The 23,901-nt window shown below is 36.2% G+C and overlaps 1 protein-coding gene and 1 pseudogene across 3 annotated transcripts in view; both read left to right on the forward strand.

The window, feature by feature from the left end:
- The window catches only part of LOC128986088 (signal-induced proliferation-associated 1-like protein 1), a 133,013-nt gene that overhangs the window by 32,114 nt on the left and 76,998 nt on the right, over nucleotides 1–23,901 (forward strand). The gene's annotated exons all lie outside the window — the stretch shown is intronic.
- Nucleotides 10,499–10,655, forward strand: LOC128988219 (U4 spliceosomal RNA; annotated as a pseudogene).

The following is a 23,901-nucleotide window of genomic DNA, read 5'->3' on the forward strand; positions in this document are numbered from 1 at the left end:
CGTAGCATTAGGAAAGTTATAGTTCCGGCGGACGGCGCGAGGCGCGCTAGGTACCTGTATGGTTTCGTGTTCCACAATTCGGCGTGTACCTGCGCTACTTAAACTCCCATCAACGAGTTCAAAAATACTCAATTGTGGCATGTGATGTTTAAACGACGTAATAATGCTGGAAAACCTCAAAAATGGTCGAATTAGCTGTGGCACCCTGAAAAAGGTGCCACAATTTTTGAAGGTGCCACAGTACGGCCGTGTGCCTGTGAAGGATGCCACTATTCGGTGAATACAGACACACAGACACACACACGCACACACACACACACACACACACACACACAGACATCACTTCGAAAACCACTTTTTTGGGTCCAGGGGGACCCAAAACGAATATATCCACTCAAAACTCAAACTCGAAAATTTTGACGAAAACAATACTTTCTCCATATACTATGGTATAGGGGGAGAAAGTAAAAAAAAATATGTCACTCGCCCGAATGTAAACATTATTTAACATTACTTAAATGGAACTGTCTGTTGGAAATATCGTCTAAAATAACAAGGCGTCTTGTGGATCAAAAATTAAGTTAATTTAATAGTAAAACTGATAGAATGAAAAACTTAGATTTGTGTATACATCTTACTTCATCAAAATATAACAAACAACTAAACTCTGTTGCCAAGGAAACATCATATGTTCTTTTCTAACATAACTATTATGGACATTATAATATGAATATATTATATCTTCAACACACCCCCGTAATGTCCATAAAACATTTTAGAAAAGTAAGTTTTTGGTTAAGAGGTCACCATCCCAATGAAAGTTTTCATTTTAACATGTTTCAATGATGATAGGCCCTTTGTTAAAATATCAGCGGTTTGTTCTTCTGTTGGAATGTATCTGACAGTGATCTGTTTCCCAGAGACCAACTGTCGAACATAATGGTATCTCGTCTCAATATGTTTAGAGCGATCGTGGAACATTGGATTGTTCATAAGTTTAATCGCACTTTGATTGTCCACATGTAGTATAGGAATAGACTTTTCTTCAATTGCGCCAATCTCTTTCACAAGACGATCTAACCATACAAGGGATTTACAGGTCTCGCTAGCAGCAACATATTCTGCTTCCATTGAAGATTGGGAAACACACCGTTGAAGCTTACTCTTCCAAATAACTGGTCCACCAAAAAGCTTTACAAGTATCCCGCTTGTTGATCGTCTAGTTTCCTTATCTCCAGCAAAGTCGGCATCACTAAAAGCTTCAATAGAATTGTTTCTGCTTTTCTCAAAAGCAATTCCATGAGTTGTTGTTCCTTTTAGATACCTCAATATTCTCTTCACCAAACCTATGTGAGCTTGAGTTGGTTTATCTTGTGCTCTTGATGCAATCCCAACTGCAAAAGATATATCAGGACGAGTCGCAGATTCTAAGTATAATAGACTTCCAGCCATTTGACGGTAGTTTGTGGCATCCGTTACCAGTGGAGAATCTCCAGAAGTCCATCCAGGTTCAATGGGTAGTAGCAAAGGTTTAGCATCTGTCATGCCGTACTTCTCGAGGATCTTGTTGATGTAGCCAGTCTGATTAATATGTAAGTAGTCCCCGTTTCTTTTGATTTGTAAACCTAAAAAATAGCCAGCTTCATGTACAACAATTTCAAATCTTGATTTTAGCTTTGTTACTAAACCTCCAACTGCTGTCTCCTGGCCAATTATCATCCCATCATCTACATGAAAAAATACAAACAAGTTATCTCCATAAAACAAACAAGGATCAAAATTACTCTCTTTCAGATTACATTTCAACAAGAATTCAATCAAACACTTGTACCAACACTTTGATGCTTGTTTCAATCCATAAATACTTCTTTTCAAATGGCATACACGATTAGTTCCGTCTTCATATCCACATGGTTGTCTCATATAAACAGTCTCTTCAAGATTGCCATTCAAAAATGCTGTTTTAACATCAAACTGCTTGATAGTAAGATTGTATTGAACTGAATAGCCTAACATAGTTCGCATCGTCTCAAACCGAGCTACAGGGCTGAAAGTGTCACCATAATCAATACCAGGACGCTGAGTAAATCCTTTTGCGACCAAACGCGCCTTGTAACGAATGATTTCGTTCTCAGAATTTGTTTTCAGTGTAAATACCCAGCGATTATCGATGACTTTTCTTCCTTTTGGTAGATCAACCAAATCATAAGTTTTATTTTTTATTAATGAATTTATTTCTTCATCCATAGCAGATTTCCAATCGATGGCATGCTCAGATCTAATTGCTTCATCATAATTTTCCGGTACTTCGTTTGTAAGTATTGCAGAAGCTAAAAGCTCATTTTTATCTCTGTCACTGACACACATGATAGAATCATCTCTATATCTCATAGGTATTTTTATTCCATCACGTTTTCTCAGGTTATAAGTCTCCTCTTGTAATATATCACCTGGAATAGGGTTGTCATCATTAGGACACAAAATGTCTTGTTCATCAGTATCATTGGTTCCTGGATACACAATATCTTGCTCTTCTTCATGGAATATATTGTCCTGATTACTGTCAACAAGCTGATTTCTGGTCTCATCATTTAGAATTGATTGCCTGTCAATATCATTGCTACTCTCTTCAACGTTAAAGTAGTGTTTATCATCGTTCTTTTGACAAAACTCAGGATTGAATTTTACATCACGGCACACTTCAGCTTTGTTCTTATCTGAGAAATATACTCGGTATCCACAGTCACTATACCCAACCAAATAACCCTTTTTGGACTTAGCATCAAATTTCTTCCTCTTTTGTTGAGGTATCCAAGCATAGCACTCACTTCCAAAAGTCTTTAGATGTTTGAAGTCTGTTTCACCCTTTAAAAATATCTCAATTGGGGTTTTGTTCTTGATTTTTGTTGGTCCAGTGCGATTGAGAGTATGTGTTGCAGCAAGCACAGCCTCTCCCCATATTCTTTTTGGTAAGTGAGGAGCTGACGTCATCCATGACCTGGCCATTTCACACAAAATTCGATTTTCCCTTTCTGCAACGCCATTCTGTTGAGGTGTATAAGGACAAGTCAAAGAGTGGTGAATTCCATTTTTCTCAGCGAATTCTTTAACATCTCTATTGTTGAATTCCTTTCCACCATCAGTTCTCAGCTCTTTGATTGTTGTTTTAGCTTGATTCTTCACAATCTCACAATACACTGACAATTTATCTTTAACTTCATCTTTCTTCCTTAGAAGGAAAGTCACTCTAAAACTGGAAAAATCATCTTTAAAAACTAAAAAATAGCGATGACCATGTAAGTCAGGTTCTTCCATTGGCCCACACACATCGGCAAAAATTAACTGTCCAGGTTCATGTGATTTTTCTTGCCGTTCCTTAAATGGAGATCGTTGATATTTCCCCAACACGCATCCCTCACAAAACGGTTTATCAAATCTTACATCAATACCTCGTGATTTTAAAAAATTGTGAACATATCTATGATCTTGGTGCCCCAGTATTTCATGCCAATACTGCAAATCATTATTTATTTTCTTCAAAATAAAACATGATTCTTTTGGTGGAATTACCTTAACAACCATATTATACAATTGATTAGTTGTATTAGATATAGCCAAAGCAATGATTGTTCCATTTTGAGAAAACACCCATGACTTACCATTGTTTTTCACAGTCTGGTGAATGCCTTTTTCACCTGCTTTCCTCACAGAGAATAAGTTACAAGCAACATCAGGACAGTACCAAACATCATCGAAATACCTGTAAGTCCACTGTTTACCATCAAAAACCATAACGTCTATTTTTCCTGACCCCAAGGCCTGAATATGAACACCTTGGCGAGCACTGTCCATCTTTTTAGGAGTATCAAATGGTTTGTAAGTGGCGAACCAGTCCCTGCGGTTTGTCACATGGTGAGAAGCACCACTGTCAACAAGCCAGTTGTCACATTCACTGAAAAATGACTTATCAATTAGGCCTACCTCTAGATTTGATCGAGTCATCATTGCAGCATTTTGTATCTCACGGGTACATTCATTTGATTTATGTCCTTTTGTGTGACACTTAAAACAAATTACACCTGTTCGACAGTTTTTAGATAGATGACCATTTTTGCCACATGAAAAACATTTTATCGCTCCTAATTTTTGCAAGTCTCCCTTTTTGGCCTTTTTGGCTCCCATATATTTTGGCTGTTTAGAACTTACTTTTATTTTGGAAACCATGGCTACTGCTACATCCATCTCGTCTCTGTCCTTTAGACGTAATTCAAAGTTGAGACATTTCTTCTGTAGAATGTCCCATGTCTTCACCTCCCTTGGTGAGTCGTGCCAAGTCACATATATGTGATCATATTCCTTTGGTAGAGTTTGAAGGAGTCGAGCACACAAATCGTCTTCATTAATAGGCTTACCGTATATTGTTAATTGGTTTTGAATTTTGTCAAACTTTTCCAGATGACCATTCATTCCAAGGGTAGGTTCCCAAGAAATGTTATGGAACTTATTTCTCAATATGTCAATATTTTCAGTTGACTTGACATCATAAATGTGGACAAGTTTCTCCCACATCTCTTTTCCTGTAGAGCAATTGCTTACTCTAAGTAGAGGATTCGTCTCAAGGGATAAAACAATATATTTTCTGGCTTTTGCATCATTTTTTGACCAATTTACCAATTTTTCGTCATAATTTGGTGTACCTGCTGTTGGTTTTCCGAATTCTCCACTAACAATTCCATAAACTCCTTCACATTCTAAGATTACCTTCATGACTATTTTCCATGTTGTGAAATTCTCAGTCCCTCTTAATTTTTCAATCTGTTTTTCATTACTCATCATTCACTATTCTATTAACTTCTTCTCAATTAATTTAACCACTCTGTTCTGCTACCATGTTGGAAATATCGTCTAAAATAACAAGGCGTCTTGTGGATCAAAAATTAAGTTAATTTAATAGTAAAACTGATAGAATGAAAAACTTAGATTTGTGTATACATCTTACTTCATCAAAATATAACAAACAACTAAACTCTGTTGCCAAGGAAACATCATATGTTCTTTTCTAACATAACTATTATGGACATTATAATATGAATATATTATATCTTCAACACTGTCAAACCATATGTTTATGATATAAACTGAGTCTGTTCTGATATTTTTGAAATGATGTAATAATATTTTACGAGGAATAAGTAATTGTAAAAGAAAATGATTCATGGATAATGGAAATTATAAGATTCTATAATAATCATTGCCGTATCAACCTAGGCTCTTCTTATCCTGAGATTAATGAGAATTATTTTTTAGATATATTTTTGTGTAAACATTAATAAAATACCCCTGCCGTAGCAAATCTGCAGACTAAGCGAATTTCCAATTGGCTGATTCGTTTACAATACAAACCATTCAAAATGCTATTCGATTATACTTTAAAATCTATCATTGATTTTGTATCCTAGTATTATAAGGGGGCTACATAAATAATTGTTCACAGTCTGAGTTAACCAAAACGTTCTATTATCAAGTTAAGTAATTCAGTTCAATTTCGTTTATAAGTTAAACTGGCTGTGTACCCGTTCTACGCACGGGGATCTTATAGTAATCAGTTGAAACCTTCTTATATAAAGAACAGCAATTGGTTTGCATATTTTCAGATATGCTGGCCAAACAATTTATTATACATAACTTCATTTTATGATGTTTGTTGTTGTTCCGGATCGGTATGACAATCAATAAAAGGCTAAATTACCTGTGTCCGCCGGTCGATCCTAATGTATCCTATTACAGGAGATGCATTTCGGCGAAATTAAATCGCCATCAGTCCTAATATAAGGTCTTGAGCTTCCCCATTAGGTGCGTCTTGGAGTTTTTGAAACACATACACGAACTGTACACTTATATACATGACGAATAAAACATAAATACACGGTAGGCCTACTTTTATTTTTACTATGGACAAGTAGACGCGCGTCGGTCGTGTGCCGAGTCTCGACTGAAAACGCACATTTAAAAAATTTAAGTTTCCCAGCAATGTACAACACTGATTCAAGGTCTATTTCCCGGTTATCAAAACTCAAGAACAATTTTATACACAAAGAATCTCTATTTTCATTTACTTTTACCCTACATATTATTGCACTTGTGATTAATTAAATCCGTTATGTAAGGAAAAACGTTTTTAATCTTAATTGGTTTGGATTTGCTTTCAAAAAGTGATCGGAAATGGTTGCGGTATTTGTAAACAACATTCAATGTATACACATCAGTGACAGCTAGAAGAAAAGTAATCTTGATTTGAACAGCTGTTCGTTATTTCATAGAAGAATATGTGCTAAACATTGGGAGAAAACTTAACAAAAAATCGCACAAAATTGGGTTTTTAAACAACCGTCATTTTATTTACAAAGTGGTGACGCCATATTTTAATGGCTAAAGACAATCTCGCCAATCCAATGAATACATTAAAAAGATTTTGAACTTGATAGGTACTCTCGTTTTTCAGGAGTAGGCCGCGTAAAATGGCTCTTGGGTCGTAACAGACAGGAAGACAGACAGAAATTTAGATGAGACTTGTTTCGGTTTCTCCAATGTATAAAACGTAAAAATAACCTAAAAGTTTATGATTCTGAGCAATGTACAGACAAAACTCTAATTTTATTTATATTTTATTTATATAGATGGTGGGTGTGAAGCCATTTATGATTCATTTCAAAGAACAAACATTGTCCCTTTTGCATACTGACCCCGTAGCAAGGCACGGGTATAGCTGATATACGGACACGCTGGCACTCAACTCAACATTTCACCCAAAAGAAGGATGAGTATGGAGTGACACGACTGGTGTAGCTTTTTAATAATACCAATTGTCTTTAGCCAGGGCCGTTTATTAAAATCCAATGATCGAGGAACTGGGTCCAGTTTGGAATCCGCGTTGAACTGGGGACTTTTTTATAACTAGGCGAGATATGTTAATTGAGCTACTCAGTTATCATATCGTGGTACAGTATTTCCATTGCCTCTTTTCAGATTCTATCTTGCCCTCTCTGCATAGTATTATCCATCTTGGTGACACCATTGCACGTGTTAGGGGTCGCACGAGTGGCCATCGAGAAGCCCTAGTATAATGGGATCATCAGATTGTTGGCTGACTGCCCCAAAGCAAGCGGAACTTGTGTTTTGTATCGTAGCTGTGATTTCGTGTGTATGAGGTAGTAAAAAATTAAATTTAAAATGCTCTGCAATAGATGTATTATCCTAAATATACTTGTGATGAATAAAGTTTAAACAATTTTAAGTTATGATTCTATCTAGAATATGTAGGGGGCACTTAATTAGTTTCAATGTACTTACAGGCTAGTATTTCTTGTTAAATTTTACCAAATTAACTCTATTATCACACATTATACAGAGTGAAAAAAATCCCGGGACAGTTAAATATATATAAGAACAAATTATACAGATAGAGCTACAAACCTTGGTATAAAGTCACTGGGCAATCATAAACACATTACTCAGCGATGGACACTAAACCTCAGGGGGCGCTAGTTGCCCGCTAGGAGAAAATCTATGGTATGCACATCAAATCAAAGGTCTTTATTAGACAAACAATACCTCAAATCCAAACCTAAACGGATCTAGACTAAATAGAACGATTTTTATAACCCATTGATTTTTCTCTTCTATTCTGAACAAAAAATGTATATGAGAAAGTTGTCTTTTAAATAGGAGAGGAACGACAAACTGAGGAAAATAAAATGTGGAACTCAGTGTATTGTTTGCACGTCGTGGAGTAAACATAACAACAACTAACTTGCGAAAGGAAACCAAGCGTAGAACAAGTTGTAGCTGATTCTGCAAGCTGTAGCCAATCAAATGTGGAACTCAGTGTATTGTTTGCACGTCGTGGGTGTAACGATAACAACTGACTTGCCAAAGAAGGCAAAACGTAGAACTGTTGTGGCTGATACTGCAATCTGCAGCCAATCAAATGTGGAACTGACTGTATGGTTTGCACGTCGTGGGGGACGCTGGGTTGCACGTGTTGCTGGATTATTTCCAGAGATCGTCTCCCGTGTTGGTACAAATATAAACACGTCTGACAACATAATCTCGGCCGATTGCTCGGTGGAACTGAAACACTTCTTGGAAACTGTTCAGTTCTATTCACAAGCAAAGTAATCGTTGACATTTGTTTAGGTAGCAGTTAGCTACAGTTTCATAAACATTTGCTGTGGTTTTGTCGTTGTATTTTGTAGAATTTATACTTTAGTTCCAACCAAACCATTTAAAACAGTCAGTTTACATGTAGTACATTAGTTAAGCCCTACTAAATGTATATGTTTACATTGGTAAGGTGTAAAAGGTCTCATCACCTGTAGCATTTTAACCGATACGTAACAAAACACTTACATGTCGGTTGTTTTTGATGAAGTTGCGAAATTGTATTCTCGCTGTCTGGACACTTAATTAATGTTAATACAGTATTGTGTTACTGTTGCACATACAGTCTCTGTAACTTAAATCCATTTAACTACAACTCACCTTGTGAGCGCATACATTCAAGTAAGGTATACGTATGATACCTTCTTCGTATGGTGCCTTCTTCTTGAATTTTATGTACTACAGTAGTAGCTTTGGTCGTTCTTGAAACAGGGTGTGATCCTGGGATTAAAATACATGATTTAAAGCTGCTGCAAATCCGCTTGTAACTTTTGCCTAACCGTTGATAGATAGAGGTTTTATTTTATACACCTTATGCAATATATGTTATCAAGTTAAAAATGGAATAAGTTGAGAAATACATACACGCATGCAAGATGCTGTAGCACTGAAAGGATTACACGCAAGATAAATTGTAGTAAAGCAATAAAGGTAAATCAATAATTTAAAATAATGTTAAAAATCACAGCTAATATTTTTTCCTTTTTGAAGCGGCCAATATCAACCAGAAATATCGGTGAAGTTTTTATTTTAAAAGATTTGAATTAAACCCAAAATTACTAGTTCTTGACGATCACACCAACATTTTCAAACGAATTTAGTACCTTTCTTAGTCTAGTGTTGGGTCCTTGGTCTTAGCTATTTTTAACTACAGTTTCTTTTACTTTGTTTTCTTGTACAGTACTTTCTTTCGTTTCTTCTACTTCGTACTATGTCCATGTCTGTTAAAAGTGAAGTATTGAGATGTTTCATAAAATGTCGCAAGCAGGGGATTTAGAGGTTTATAACTGTAAAAAATCGGTCCTTGTATAAACCAAGGACCTTGTATCGGTCCATGTAAGAATTTTGCAAAGGGCTTTATACCATGAATCAGTGATTATTCTTCTTTTCTTTTGGGCAAGAAACAATCTTTAACAGAAGGGCTATTCTCCTAGAGCTAGTCAGCTAGAGACCACAGGAGCATGTTGTTGATACAGTGCCAGACTTTATAACATTATTTTAAACTAACTTATGAATTCCAATGCAAAGCACTTGTAGAGCTAGGCCACTTAGTTAACATCTATAATCATTTTTTTAAATTCAGTACCTACTCTAGTCATTGATCGTACGCGTGGTTATTGGGCATATACATGTTTATTTTGTTTAGTTTTATGTAGACAACTCGTCAAACTAACAAAAACTCTTCAACATAAACAAAACTGTTTTGAAAACTAATTGTTTCATTTTTGTACAGACAGACTAGGGTACAGGGAAGCTTGAAATGATTTGACACAGACTGTGGCTCAACGTGACCTTGATGGTGAGGTCAGCTGGGGTTCAGACAGCTGGTAGAACACACCCACCCTACAGCATTGCCAGCTGTCGTAGCATTGTAAAGTTTGATTGCCGGAGATTTGTACGATTGGTTTTAGTGGTTGTGTTTGTTAGTTAGTCCCAACAAGCCCTTCTGATGACAACGTTTGGATCCGAACTCTTCAGTATATTTGTAGGTGGTGGTCGGTCTAGTGGTTAGAACGCGGGATGTCAGTCGTGAAGGCACAGGATCAAATCTCGCCAGTCACTAACCGTGATCTAGTAGTTCGGAACCCACCCTTAGTGAAGGTATATTATCCAACAACGACGATAGGTTTTTCAAGGTCGGTTTTTGTTGTTTTCGATCGAGAAATCCTTCTATGATATTTAGAACTCTCGTCAACCTTAATAAAGATATTTTAATAATGACTTGAATGCACTTTGCATCGGAGAGTCTCCGATTTACCTAAACGTAAAACTGAAACGTAAATACTAAATAAAGCAAATTATCGGTTTTCATAATGCTCAGTTTGCTGTTTGTAATAACAATAGTCTAGAATCACAACAAGATATAAAACACTAACCAAGAAAAGTCACTCGACAACAATAATCTGTACAATTTAAATTAAATTACAGTATTCAAATAAAGCCCTTTAACGCTTTTTCTGAATTCTTTTACATCGTATGCACATTTGATTTGATATATGCAAGAAGGTTTACAAAAGGCCCATGTAAGCGTGTTTTTATTTCATTTAAATTGTTTCTAAACTCTGCGCAGTGGCAATGTAGTAACCAATGAAGTTCATCTGAGGTGCGATTGCGGTATTGCTATTTGAAAACAAATCAAACTTGAGAAACCCCCGTTCCAGTTGAGTTAAAGTTACTTCCCACCAGGGCCGGTTCTAGGAATTTTTCAGAGTTAAGCGAACACCCGAATCAGCGCCACTTATAGAATCCCCCCCCCAAACCCATGAACATAACTTAACCGTATTTGTAAATTTTTTCCCAATAATTTTGGGAAGATTTTTTTTATAAGTTTAGGTAGAAGAATACTAACTTGCAATAAAAGGCTGTTTATTATTCGCAGAAATGTGACATTTATACACTTTTACTCATCATATAAACTATAGCAAAACCAAGGACACACTAAAAAAAAACAGGCCGTAATGTAATGCTCGTCAAGCATTACGTCACGATAGAAGACGGCAATGACCTAATGTTTGCCGTTTGTGATCAGCTGCTTGTTTTAATCTTTCCTTGGAAAATAAATAAATAAATACCTACGTCATTGCCGTCTTCTATCGTGACTTCTTTGGGCGGACTGGACTCTCCACCAGATGATTTCTACAACAGTCTACTCATTGATTTGGCTTTTTTTCTTCCTCTTCCAAATTCGCCTTACGCTTTCTATGATAAGTGCCAGTCAGTTTCTTTTTTTCTGTCATTGTTTTCATAGTTTCGACTCGCAATATGTTTTACTCATTCATTCAGTTTATACTTTCTTTTTATTTAATGCGCTAATTATAAATTAAACTTAAAACACTCGTAATAATTCGCTTATCAACAATCATGAATCATCAAAACAATGCCAATACGATACCGATACGGTATAGGCCTACGCACGATTACTAGAAAAATACCGGTATGGATCATAAACATAAACAAATGACGTTTTTGGCCCGAAAATAAACATGATTTAACATTGCTTAAATGGAACTGCCAAAACATATGTTCAATGCTATTAGTATAGGATTCGGACCAACAACGTCATTTGTTTATGTTTATGATCCATATCGGTATTTTTCTAGTAATCGTGGGCCTACGTATACAACTAAAAGAGTGCAATACAACGTAGTGCTCTGCTCTAGGATCAGAGGCAGAAAGGAGTGAAAGAAAGAAGAAGTTTCTTGTTGTGACAAGTGGCGCTGCGCGCTTGCTTATCTCGAGCATGAGTGATTCGTGAAATGAAACCCAGGTGCCGCGCTGGCGCTGACGCTGCCGACTGCCGAGCGTCAGCTTAGTTCAAATCGAAACTGCAAATGGCATTGAGTCCCTGAGTTGTAGTGCTGTACAAATATACAAAATTTTCAAGTGCTGTTGGTACAAACAGAATAAATGCCTTTATTGTGGTGCTTTGAATACTAGAACTCTGAGCAAAAATAAACAAAATTACGTTGTTCACGTAAAAAAATGTTCCGTTAGCGCCACGGCGCCACTTTTTCGTGGCGCCATATGCGGCCGCGTAGTTCGCGTATGGGTTAAACCGGCCCTGCTTCCCACTGTTGTAAACCTTGTCAATATTGCCAATCATATGTCAGTCCTCTAACTCTATCTCAGTACTCATTGGTGTCAAGGTGTGGCTACAGTTTCACTTACGTTACGCTTCATTGTCTGTCATCAGTGAAGCGTCCTGTCCTGGAGGGCAACTCAGTGATCTTCAAATCATTTTCCAATCTGTATTCTAAGAATATCTACAATCTGAATCCAACAATATATACGATAAATATCTATCCAAAGGAACCTTTAATGGCAGATCACCAAGGACTACGAATAACAAGGAAAGCTAGAGGTACAGTATTATGAAATCTGAAATGGAAAGCCAGTACTTGAAATAAAAAAAAATCAATACTCTAGATACAATGTTTAAAAATTTCCAGATACTGCTGCTGGTTGGACATGTTTGAGTCTTTCTATGAGCTAGAAACCTAAATTCAATCATAATGTTAAGCCAAATCGTTGATTTTGGGTGACGTTACGTGACCATGGAATTTCAGTTAGGGAAGGACCACTGAGGACGATCTAGAGAATCTCAGTCTTTAGTAAGCAATTTGCTTTCAAGTTGGATGTTTCGAAGTGGCCCCATGCTCAAATATCTTTGAAAACACAGAATTGTAAAGTTATGTATTCAATAAACAAAACCGCATAAATAGAGGACCTTTATCGCAGTGCTAGTAGTCTTTACCGTACTTCGAAACTGGGTATGGCTAAAGATGAAATATTATCCTACTGTATCATCACAGAATCGAAAGTATCTTTTTCTGAGTCACTGAAAAAAACAAACACTGTGTGTACGGTTTCGCCATTGTTCATGTAGAATCTTCAAACAATTAATTAGACATTACAAAATAATTAAGTGTGGAAATTAAAGTAGCGCATGAGCTGGAAAGTTTGCGATTTCGTGTTGTAAACCTTTCAATGTAAACCTCGCATGTGTCCCACAATGCATTGCGCGCCGGACGTCCGACTCGGACTGTAGCGTGAAGGTCAGTCCGGTCTCCGGTCCGGTGGTTCGGTTCCCATGTCACAATGGCTAACTAATCGTTACATCCAGCCAAGGTAATGGCAAGGTGTTCTGCGATCCAATTGTCGGTTTAGTTTCGTGGTAAAAACGTAACTTCTATTTATGGGCTCTGGATCGCCTTGGGAGCAGAATCTTGTCACGTTTTGTCGTGAATTCGCCGAAAGTATTCAGTTTGGAATGCATACAAATTGTACTAATATTTCGTAAATAACTAATGTAGCGTGTAAAAGCCGATTTACTGTAGACTATATTTTAATTTCTAGTAAAAAAAGGCAATTTCTGGTATCCAAAACCAATTGTTGTATTCCATAATACAGTATTTGTAAAGTTGGGTATGACTCGTTATCAGATCATTGAGCGAAGCACAAAGTATCAATAACTCAGATGTATACAACTTAACCCATCATACAGTCTAGAGGGCGGTGAGTTGCAGCTTGTGTAAACCAATCCACACAAAACCTGGTGACCTTGACAAATCACCGAGAATCACATCGACTTAGCATATCGCAATTATCTCCATTGTGAGTTTGTACGTCAAGGACAACAGTTACAACTGCTCAAGTAAAACATCCTGTTGGCTCACAGAAGTGCAAGGCTACGTGCGAAATATTTCAAGTACTGTATAACAAAATGTTCTTTTATTGAAGGAATAGAGGTTTAGGCTTAGCATTTCTGTCGAGTAGAGAATCGCGCACAATCGGGTTCTCAGTTGTGGATTATTACAGATGGTACTCAGATGTAAGTGAGTGTGTCAAAGGATGGAGAGGTCAACAGTAAGCTCTCTACTTTACATGATGAAATACATTGATACTTACCAACATAGTTGGTGCATTGGGATGAAAGGTAGTCTCCAACTTAAACATGTTTTGGAATATCGCCTTCTACTTGTGTTGTGAACTATTTGTCTAGAATTCAAAGCCACTTTAACAATTATAGCACAGCGTAAATGGTCGAAATGTCACATAGTAAAATCCCACAAGATCAAATGTCACGGGAAACGCCATTTCTTGTACTGACATTTAAGAACATTACATACGTATCTATATTAATTAACCACTAACGTCAAGTATTATCGGAAGTGAATACATTCAGATTTGCTCTGAACGTGTGTACGGGTGGGTGAGGAGTTTATATTATCACAGAATAAATAGTGTCTCATTAGTTATTCTGTAGTACAAACTATTAAAGCCATAATGGTTTTCCATCAATATTGTATCATGTGAGATTGCTGTATTTGATGAAATATAAATTAATATACAACTCAACAATAATTGCTTAACTTGTTACTGTACTACTTTATTTATTTTTAAACAGGCTACAATAGTGTTTGGGGGTTCAGTTCAAAGGGTTTGTATTGATGAGCGTATTTTTCATAGTCGTGTTCATCTTGGGTATCTCGTGATGTCATGATTTAAATAAGTAAACCTTTAAACACGTCGATATTATTGTGTTTCTCTGTGTGTTTTTTACTACAGTATTTATGTGTCTATTGTTATGATTTAATTCAACTGCAACCATGTTTACAAGAGGTGTCTTTAAAATTACCTTACAAAAAATAATAAAAATTAAAACTAATTAAATGTATTGACAAATAGCTCTAAGCCGATAACATTATTATTGTTTCTACACGCTTACATAACGCCTTCCTAACAATGTTTTGGGATGAGTAAACAATTTTGTCAACATTAGTGCACTGTATTGATTTATAACTGCATACTGTTTAGTTGGAATTGTAACAATATTTAAATTACAGTAAATCTATGCGACGCCGATACACTGGGTGCGTATTTTAAGGCGAAGCTTATCTTCGCGCTGAAGGTTAGATGTTGAATGAACCAGACAACCGTTTTTCTGGGGGTTTTTACTGTCCAAGCTGGCTCTTATTCAGGACTGCTGGGTCCAAAAAGTTTATTCCATCAAAAATCTTTTGAATCTTCTCAGGATTGAACCGACGACCCTCCGAAATAGGCACGAAATCCACTTGGCTCCAAGATATCAGACTTGTATAATCTTGTATTAGGATAAGTATTATTTTGATCCCTGGTCTAGTTGTGACCAGTGAGTAGTGACCCGTGGTCCTACATTCAACATCGAGTTCACTGTAACGGTTCACCTATAGTGATGATACCCCTATGTGGCTTGCGGCTGCCCGTGCCCAGCTGTGACCGCCTCAACTTTCTCCACATTTGGGACCCGCTTTCAAACCATTTTATTGTTTACCAAGTGCTTTCCAAGCCAGTTGTTTTACGTCCGCCAATTCAAAGTGATTTTACGAATTGAAGAGATTCTGATTTCTCTGAACAAACACAATTCTGTATCGTTGCGCTGAGTGCTTTGGTTCTCTAACTGTATTTTATTGTTGGGTTGATGTATTTAAGATATTTAGAGGGTTAAATCGTTATTTAATTCATAGCAATTAGTCTAGGTAGACAATGGTTTATTTCAATATTGCTGTTGTTCTAATTAACACATTTTGTTCCAGGTAAGAAGGCGCTTTTATAACTTCGAGCTTTGCTGGAAAGGTAAACCTCACCTGTTAAGTTGTTCGAGTCAAATTTAAATTACAAAACAAAAATTAAAAAAAAAAAACATTTAAATTGAGTAAGAATTTAGATGTCCCTTAGTCATGAAGTAAGTTTGACTTAATTCACGCGGGAATGTAAAATTAATGCAAATGACACTAGGATAGCCCATGCCATACAGCTTTACAGTAGTTAATGAGTTGTTCGTGATACCAGATCCAATTTTTACCACGCTTTAATAATGATTTCGTTTCCATCTTGTAAGTACCGTATACAGTACAGGTTTCCTGCTCTTTGTAACACTTTTACTACTGTGGATATACCAAGTTGTGGTTGGTGTTGAGGTCAGAGCGCGAGACTTCCCCCTGAACTCGTGGTTAAATCCCTCCAGTCATCAATGGCTTTGACTAGGTGGTTAGGAATCGATCTACCTCGAAAACAACCAAAAATGTCTCTTGAGCGAATAAAACTCACTTTGCATTGAAGAACTCCCTCAATCAAAAGCTTATCTATGTCTTGTTTTGAAGATGATTCGTAGTGTTCTGTATTTCCATTTGCATGTACCAGAGACATAATGGCACCGAGGCGCCACGTAGCCGATGGGAAGGTCAGACGGAGGCAGTTGTATTATAACACAGCTGTCAAACCGTTAAACCAAGCCTTTCCTCTGTATAGATAGATCCTGGAGCCTTCTATGGAGGATTGTATTGCCAGCCCATCTGTTGTACGTGTGTTACAATGATATCGATGTGGTCGGTAGAAAGTGGTTTACGCAACACCCACGCTACATTGTGTTGTAAAGATCCTCCCTACAAATAGTACGTGTGTGGTCAATATAAACATTGACTATAAGTAATTAAATGATAAAACCACATTTACCGCGTTACTGTTTAGGGGCTTTGTAGTTATTTACATCGCTTGGCATATTAGATGACGTCACGATGTACAGACATGTGAGCAGATTGAGAACCAAAAGGTGGAGATTAGAGAGAATAGTAAAACGATGAGCGTTGCGACCGTATACAGTACAATGTTGAATGTTGGTATTAGGCATTGTCTGTAAGGAAATGCTCTCACTTTTACGCATTTACTTCATTTCCATAGAACAATGTGCATGCAAATCCTTACACTTTCCAATCCGTCAAGGGACAGCCATGGATGTTTCTATTCTTCTTGGAGGGTTTTCATAGTTTGCGTTTCAAAGAGCAACCGCGTCGATGGACTGGAGTTTACCAATAAAGATATATTGCTTGGTAAGTTAACAGGTTATGGGTTTGATCCTGGGAAAAGTAAGTTATGTAACTTTGTTATTGTTCATCTAAGTAACAAATCTACACAAGTGACTCCAACCTGTATTCATATTCGAGTCAATATATGCCTTGAGTTATGTCTACATCATTGGTGATGCAATCCCTTTTCTCGAGTAATTACTATTCAATTTAATTCTGTTGTCGTAACTAACGACAGCAGATAAATTTGTTACCATTCACGTGACGTAAAACCGTGCTATCTTTGAACGCAGCCAACAGTTATATTGAACGCCCAATATTTTTAATACAGCATTAGGAGGTCATAGCCGTATGATAATTTTCAAAACCTCATGGAATTGCCGTTGTTGTTATTTTCCCAAACCAGCGGCATTTCGCTATCAATTAACATTGCTCAGTTGTGTTACTATTACCTAAGAGATGTGTCAACATAGTATGTAACATATATCTAGTAGAGTCAAAGGTATCGTATTGCCACATTACAAACTCTCTTTTCCTCATGATCTGTTCTAATCCAACAACACATTGGTTCAGTCCACAGCTAAAGGCCAAGTTGCCAAGTACTGTAATACGATCCAGTTGGTTCCAAGATCGCTGACAGTCAAGATCTAGATGGTGTCGTCTGATAGCTGACGTCACTACGACTAGTTGGGCAGTCAGCTGTTGGGTTTGTTATCAGATAGTCTGGTAGGCAGTCAGCTGTTTGTGTTGTTATCAGATAGTCTGGCGGTCAGTGACCATCTGGGCTAACTGATGACTCACCGCTGATTGTTCATTATTTAAATAGACGGCTTTAAATGGACTGATAAATTAACCGCAGCTTTCTACAGTACCAGAAACGGTTCCAAGTGATGGTCTAGAAAAGCTTGATATTGCTTTGAAAGGAACATTTTTTTTTATTATTGCTTAGTGCTTTACACCTGAACACCCCTTTCACTTGGCTTTGATTAGACCAATTGGATGATACATATTTTGAGAGCTGTGTAGCTCCTGCAAGATAAGTATTATTCGTTGAAATATAACGTGCGGTATATTTATAAAATACGTATATAACGCATTTTTGTAAGTGTTGATTCCTCCTTGTCGTGTTAACATTTCGATCATTAGTATATGAAGTATATTGTACTAGTTAACCGCCCGTGCTCCGCCACGGGAATATTGTCAGCAATAAAAGAAATAATAATTAACAAATACTGTTAATCTTTGTATTTTATTTAGGGGTTGTTTAATTTTTTACATGAAATAGAACTGATAGTTTGCCTGTATAAACTATTTTATGTTAATCAAACCGATGTATTATTTTAACCAAATGAATGTTTTATATTAATTCGAGTTTCATTTGAAAAATAAATAGTATACGAACTGGGCAATGCTGATAACCTAATAAGCAGCTATTTATGCTATTTAGATAATTTGCTCAAGTATATTCCTATATTCGTCGTTTTTTTTATTACATTTGTTGTATGGAATAAAGATGGTCACTTAGCCTACATGTAAATCACGCATCAGCAGTTGGTCGCATTTCACGAATCTTTGACCCATACTGTGAGTAAAAGCTGTGTTTACGTCGTATATATAAAGTTGGGCATACTTTGTTCAATGTTAGAGGGTATTAACGGTCCAATTTGATGGAAAAGGGGGCGTGGATTTTAAAACTATGTAGACTACAACTACCAGAAAGATGTTGATTCAAGTGAGACTTAGAACTGGCCATTTCAAATGCAGATTTGTATTATATTTTACTCAAATAGTTTTTTGTCTCTTTTGACCCTTAATGCTTTTTTTATAGTCGCTGTTGATAAGATTTTCCATGAACTCAAAATGTTGATAAGGAGCTCATTTTACCTTCCCCTTGTGACAACATAAGGAAAAAAAAATTTGTGTCCCAGTTAGTCTGTTCTGACTCAAGATTCATAGACTTGCAGTACTGAAAAATCCAATCTAACGACCCCAATTTAAAAAAAATGTATTTTTTAGAAGGGACTTCCAGAGCACATTTAAACCCATCATTGCTCTTTACCTTTTTAGTTCGATGGTTCTCTACATGTTCTTTTCGTTATGTATGTCTCTTTACGCTCGGTTAATGATTACCTTTTCTTTTTCTTTTTGTACTTTTCACACCCTGGGGTTAATGATAAAGTTTTATAATGCTAGGCCTATAATGACCCGAGTAAACATTGCCATTAAACATCAAGTCACATACTTCTTCGCCAGAATCGAATGGTAAGTCACAGTTTCTCAAGCAACTTCCCTGTGTACTTGAAAAAAAATTCACTGATATATTGTAGTTCCACGTATCCCAGCGTACTCGCCATCTCGAGAAGGTAAAGCTTGGTACCACTGAACGTCTAACACTGATTTTGAGTAAGATTCGTCACCTACTATAAAATGTTTGTATGTATCCACACACATTAGCAATTATGTACAACTTGCAAGCGGATTTCCCCATGATTATTCTGATGGCCGTAGAAAATAAATTATATTGATCAAAACAATAAGTTTCCGTTCCCTACTATGGGTATTATTTCACATTCCATACTCAAACTTAAACTCAATTACCACTTTCCTTCAGATCACTTTGCAGGAAAACTAAAACATTAAAAAAATAAGTTAACAAATACACTTTCCTTGATAAAAATCGTGTGTTTATAAACAGAAACTCCAAGTTTAATAATTGCATACTGAAAGTGAGGTTATAAAAATAGTAACAAATGTCTGACAAACATTTAACAGCTAACGAATAATTTATAAACTGTGTATTATATTCTTCAATAAGAATTGTATTGACCTGACCTTTAAAGGGCTGTAGGTCGTAGCCCTTAAAAAAAAAAACGTAAATTCGAAGGAAGTTCGGCAAATCTACACACTATCCCCTTTAATTTGAGACATACATCTTGTAGATCGGTCCAGTAATTACTGAGAAAACAGTGTTACAACTGTGTATTAAATATATAGATATTATCCATCTAATTATCCACTCTTCCAAAAATCTGTTCTTGTGAGTTGATACACACAATAAGAATATCGCTAGCCCAAACGCTCTTTTTATGCAAACAGCCAACAATTATGCGTAGGATTAAAAGTTGGTGCCTTTAAGACGCAAATAGACTGTATAGGCCTAATTAACTTTTTTTATGACGCCGTTCCAACTTCATACAGCTATAGAAGCGTTCTCAATCGTAAATAAAAATAAACCACCCTAAAATAGGCAAACTCTAATATTGAGAGAGGCTGTAATTTTATGTTCATCAAATGCGTTATCAACCAATACCATCATACATCAATTATTTCGAAATAATTAAAATAACACGTAAATACCATGTATAAACATATTAACTACATTACTGGATTAATTAAAGTGTCAAGTAGTAAAGCATGGTCGGAACAGATAGTGTATTCATAAGGCAACTCTTCTGGAAACATTATCTTTATCTTAGCAGAACGTAATGTTACTTATGAATATCAGAACGCAATTTCCACCTCCTAATGGTGTTTTTATGGCGGATGGAGATACAGACGAGATGGGCGGAGTGAGGAGGAACGGAAGTGGAAGGTATTGAGTTTGTTTAAGCGAGGTACCGGACCAAGACCGCGGTTCCTCTCTGCTGGACCGACACGGGGAACAATGGAACGTGGAACAATATGGAACATCACTGTACGAGGCTAAAGTGCCTAGAGTTGCGGTGTGTTCAGCCATGGACTTTAGAAACTGAAGTAGACATACTATGTACGTGGACCATGTAATAAGTTTGTACACAAAGAGAACAAGTGGAATGATTTTTTTAAAGTGCGCTACTGTCAAAATTTTATCTTCATTTTAATTTTTTAAACTTAGGTTTAAGTATTTTTTTATGAAACTGGCTAGAGTACAAGTTTTATGAAGAAATGCAATTTATACACATCGATATATAGATGTTTATACCTCATGGTAGTGTAAAGTAAGCGTTTCAACATACACTATTGCATTATAAGTGGACCCGAAGAGGATTGATAAATGTCTAGACCGTTCCGGTTTATCATCTTCAAGTTTATCTAATTAACTAGCAGAGTACCCGTCCTTCGTACGGGGTTGGCATAGAAGTATAAAATGCTTATTGCAGTTACGGGAGAGGACACGGTTTAAGGAAATTTGGTCTTTAAATTTATACGGAATCCTATGGTGTAGCACACATCTACCATAGCCCTAATTTTCTACAACTGCACCTAAACCATAGAAAAATTAAAGCTTTCATTGTGTACCACAACTTTTTGTTGTTAGTTGGTTCAAATTAGCTGTTGTAATAAATGCAAAAAACATAATAGTGCTGCACCTTGTTGGTAAGCCTTACTTTTAATGCTATTTCATATCATAGAACCAACTTGTACAGTTGAAACGGCTGACAAAATTCTTTTATTCCCTTAATATGAATACTCATAAGGCTAACATGAGAAAATCCAGAGCCAGAGCTACTGGGGCCGATGCTAAAAGTGTTTTTGAGGTAAGAATATGTCTATATATTAATCGGGAATGTCAGCTATCATCACACCAAATTTCAACCTTGTCGGTTTAGTATTTATTTAAGTGTATTTGTCACATGCAAAAGAGATAATGTTGGTTCTTTGAAAATGCCAAATGGTATCACTCCTACCATTTAATTCAGAAACAAAATATAACTGTATAACTTAACTCGATAATAGTACGTTTTGGTTAACTAATGCCGTTCATACTTATTTAGGCTACCTACGATACAAAACCAATGATAGATTTTAAGGTACAGTAAAAGAACGTGTTTAATGGTTTGCACTGTAAACAAAAAAACCAACACAACAGTTACAAACCGAAAAATAGAAAAAAATTGAAAATATAAATAAATATGGAAAATAGGGTAATTTTATACAACAATATTTTAGTGAAATTATAATCAGGAAAATGGAAATTCACTCAGTCCATAGACTTGCTGCGGCAGGGGGATTATATTGCTGTTTACACAGAAAAAAAAAATAAACCTCATAAAACTCAGGATAATGGCCTGGCAATGATTATAGAATCTTAATTATTTCTTATATCCATGAATGATTTATTTTACAACGAATTATTCCCTGTAAAATATTATTATAGCATTTCACAAATATTAGTACAAACTCAGAATAATAGATCATAAACATAAACAAATGAAGTAACTGGAAGAATCATAAACTAAAGAAATTACAGTAACATATGGTTTGACAGCTCCATTTAAGTAATGGTAAATAATGTTTACATTCGGGATAGTGACATCATTATTTAAAATTTATTATCCTTACCCTCTCTGTTCTAATATTCGTGCAGTATTTAATATGTTTGAAGCAGCTGTGTGGAATTGTGAAATCAAAATTCATTTGACAGTTAGTTCTGCTTGTTTACATTTTTAAACTTTGCAGGTTTGTTTTTTGTTACCATGGATACCATAAATTAATATTTATTTTTAAATCTCTCACCTCAAATTTTTGAAAGCCCATGGGGCAGAGCCCTAGGACAATATCGAAGCGGGAATAGTTCTATATGTATCCTCGGAGCTGTAGCTTCATTTGTGTACAATTTGAGCCCAGTAGGTTCAGTAGTTTTTGAGATTAGCTCATACAAACACACAGACACCACCTCTTCTTTATAATAGTATAGATTTCAGTTGCTAATGCTGGAAGCAGACAGCAGATTAAATCCATAATGTTCTGTATTTTTTTTAATTAATAGAAACCATAATTTATGTCAACTTAATTGCATATCGAAAGTAACCAATCACTACTTGCATTTCTAGAGGTTCTCAGAAGAGTAAAATCCATTCATTTGAGTTATAACATCGTGAATTCATTTAATCTTATGCATTATAACATAAATACCTTTTGCTTTTAATGGATGGAGTTTCCGATACGGTACCAGAAAAGTCTATACAGTAACCTCCGGAGGAAAAAAAATTAAACAGCCCGACACGTTGAAGTGGGCCCCTAATTACAAAGTCTCTACATTATCACACTGTTTAACGACTCATAAAAGGATTATTCTGTGCTAAAAACCATAAGTTATTGGTCGACATTGAACGTGGAACCTCAAGACATAAGTTCAGTTCTACAGTACTACCTCTAGGCCAGCCGCATCCCAAGGATTATAATGCTAAAATAACATGCACAATCACTCATTGTTATGCTTATTAATCTACTTTGCAAGTTTTACGTGTAAATTAGGTTAATTATACATTCATACACGAAGTTTCTTGCCTACGCTAATTAATAGTTACTGTCGCAGTTAATCAATTAACATGCAACTGAAGAACCAGCGTTGGTAATGTTCCGCTCCCGGTTTTTAAGAGAACCTGTTTAAGAATTTAATTTTAAATCCGATGAATAAAATTTACTTGTACAGTTAACAACCATCATTTAGATACCTTCTAGTTCATTTTTTTCTTACAGCGAAGGAATCTGCTGTCTCACTCGTTGTCTGCTGGCGGGGTTTTTGTTGTTGGTGGATGTTCACTTTCGCCAATATTTTGCTTGTACAGCTTGTGAGATGCTAGAGAAAATTAGTGAAGATGTCAAAGAAGTGTTAAATTCTAGTTCTGTATCATGTCGCTTATTGATGGGATGTTACCTCCCGCGTAGTCATTGGCTTGAAGTATGGTTGTGAGCATAATTGGACAAGATTAAACCAATCCATGTTTGAAACATACTTAGAGGGTTTAAATGCACGGACTCTGTCTTGTTTCTTTAACCCTGAAGTGTTACGACCTAAGAATGGTGTATGCAGATTTGTTATCACAAATCAGAACACTGTTATGTTTATGGTTTTGGTTTTGGTACTTCCAACAAATGAAATGTTTTTAATACCAACACTCAGTAACTATTAAAATGCTATTACTGCTGTGACGTACTGGTTGACTTTACTCAGAGTCAGTTTTTTCCGGGAAAGTGGTTTTGATTACGTCACCAACAAATCGTTAAGTTTCCACGACACCCAGTCGTCTGTGACGTTAGACCCGTGTTTCCACCTACTTCGACTCTCACTATTCTCCAGTAAACCCAGTGTAAGTGGTAGTAAAAGTTTCTATGTGACATCAGAAGGTCGTCT

This window comes from Macrosteles quadrilineatus, unplaced genomic scaffold, assembly GCF_028750875.1.
Source record: "Macrosteles quadrilineatus isolate MER2022 unplaced genomic scaffold, UCM_ALF_1.0 Scaffold_2__2_contigs__length_208266976, whole genome shotgun sequence".
Lineage (NCBI taxonomy): Eukaryota > Metazoa > Arthropoda > Insecta > Hemiptera > Cicadellidae > Macrosteles > Macrosteles quadrilineatus.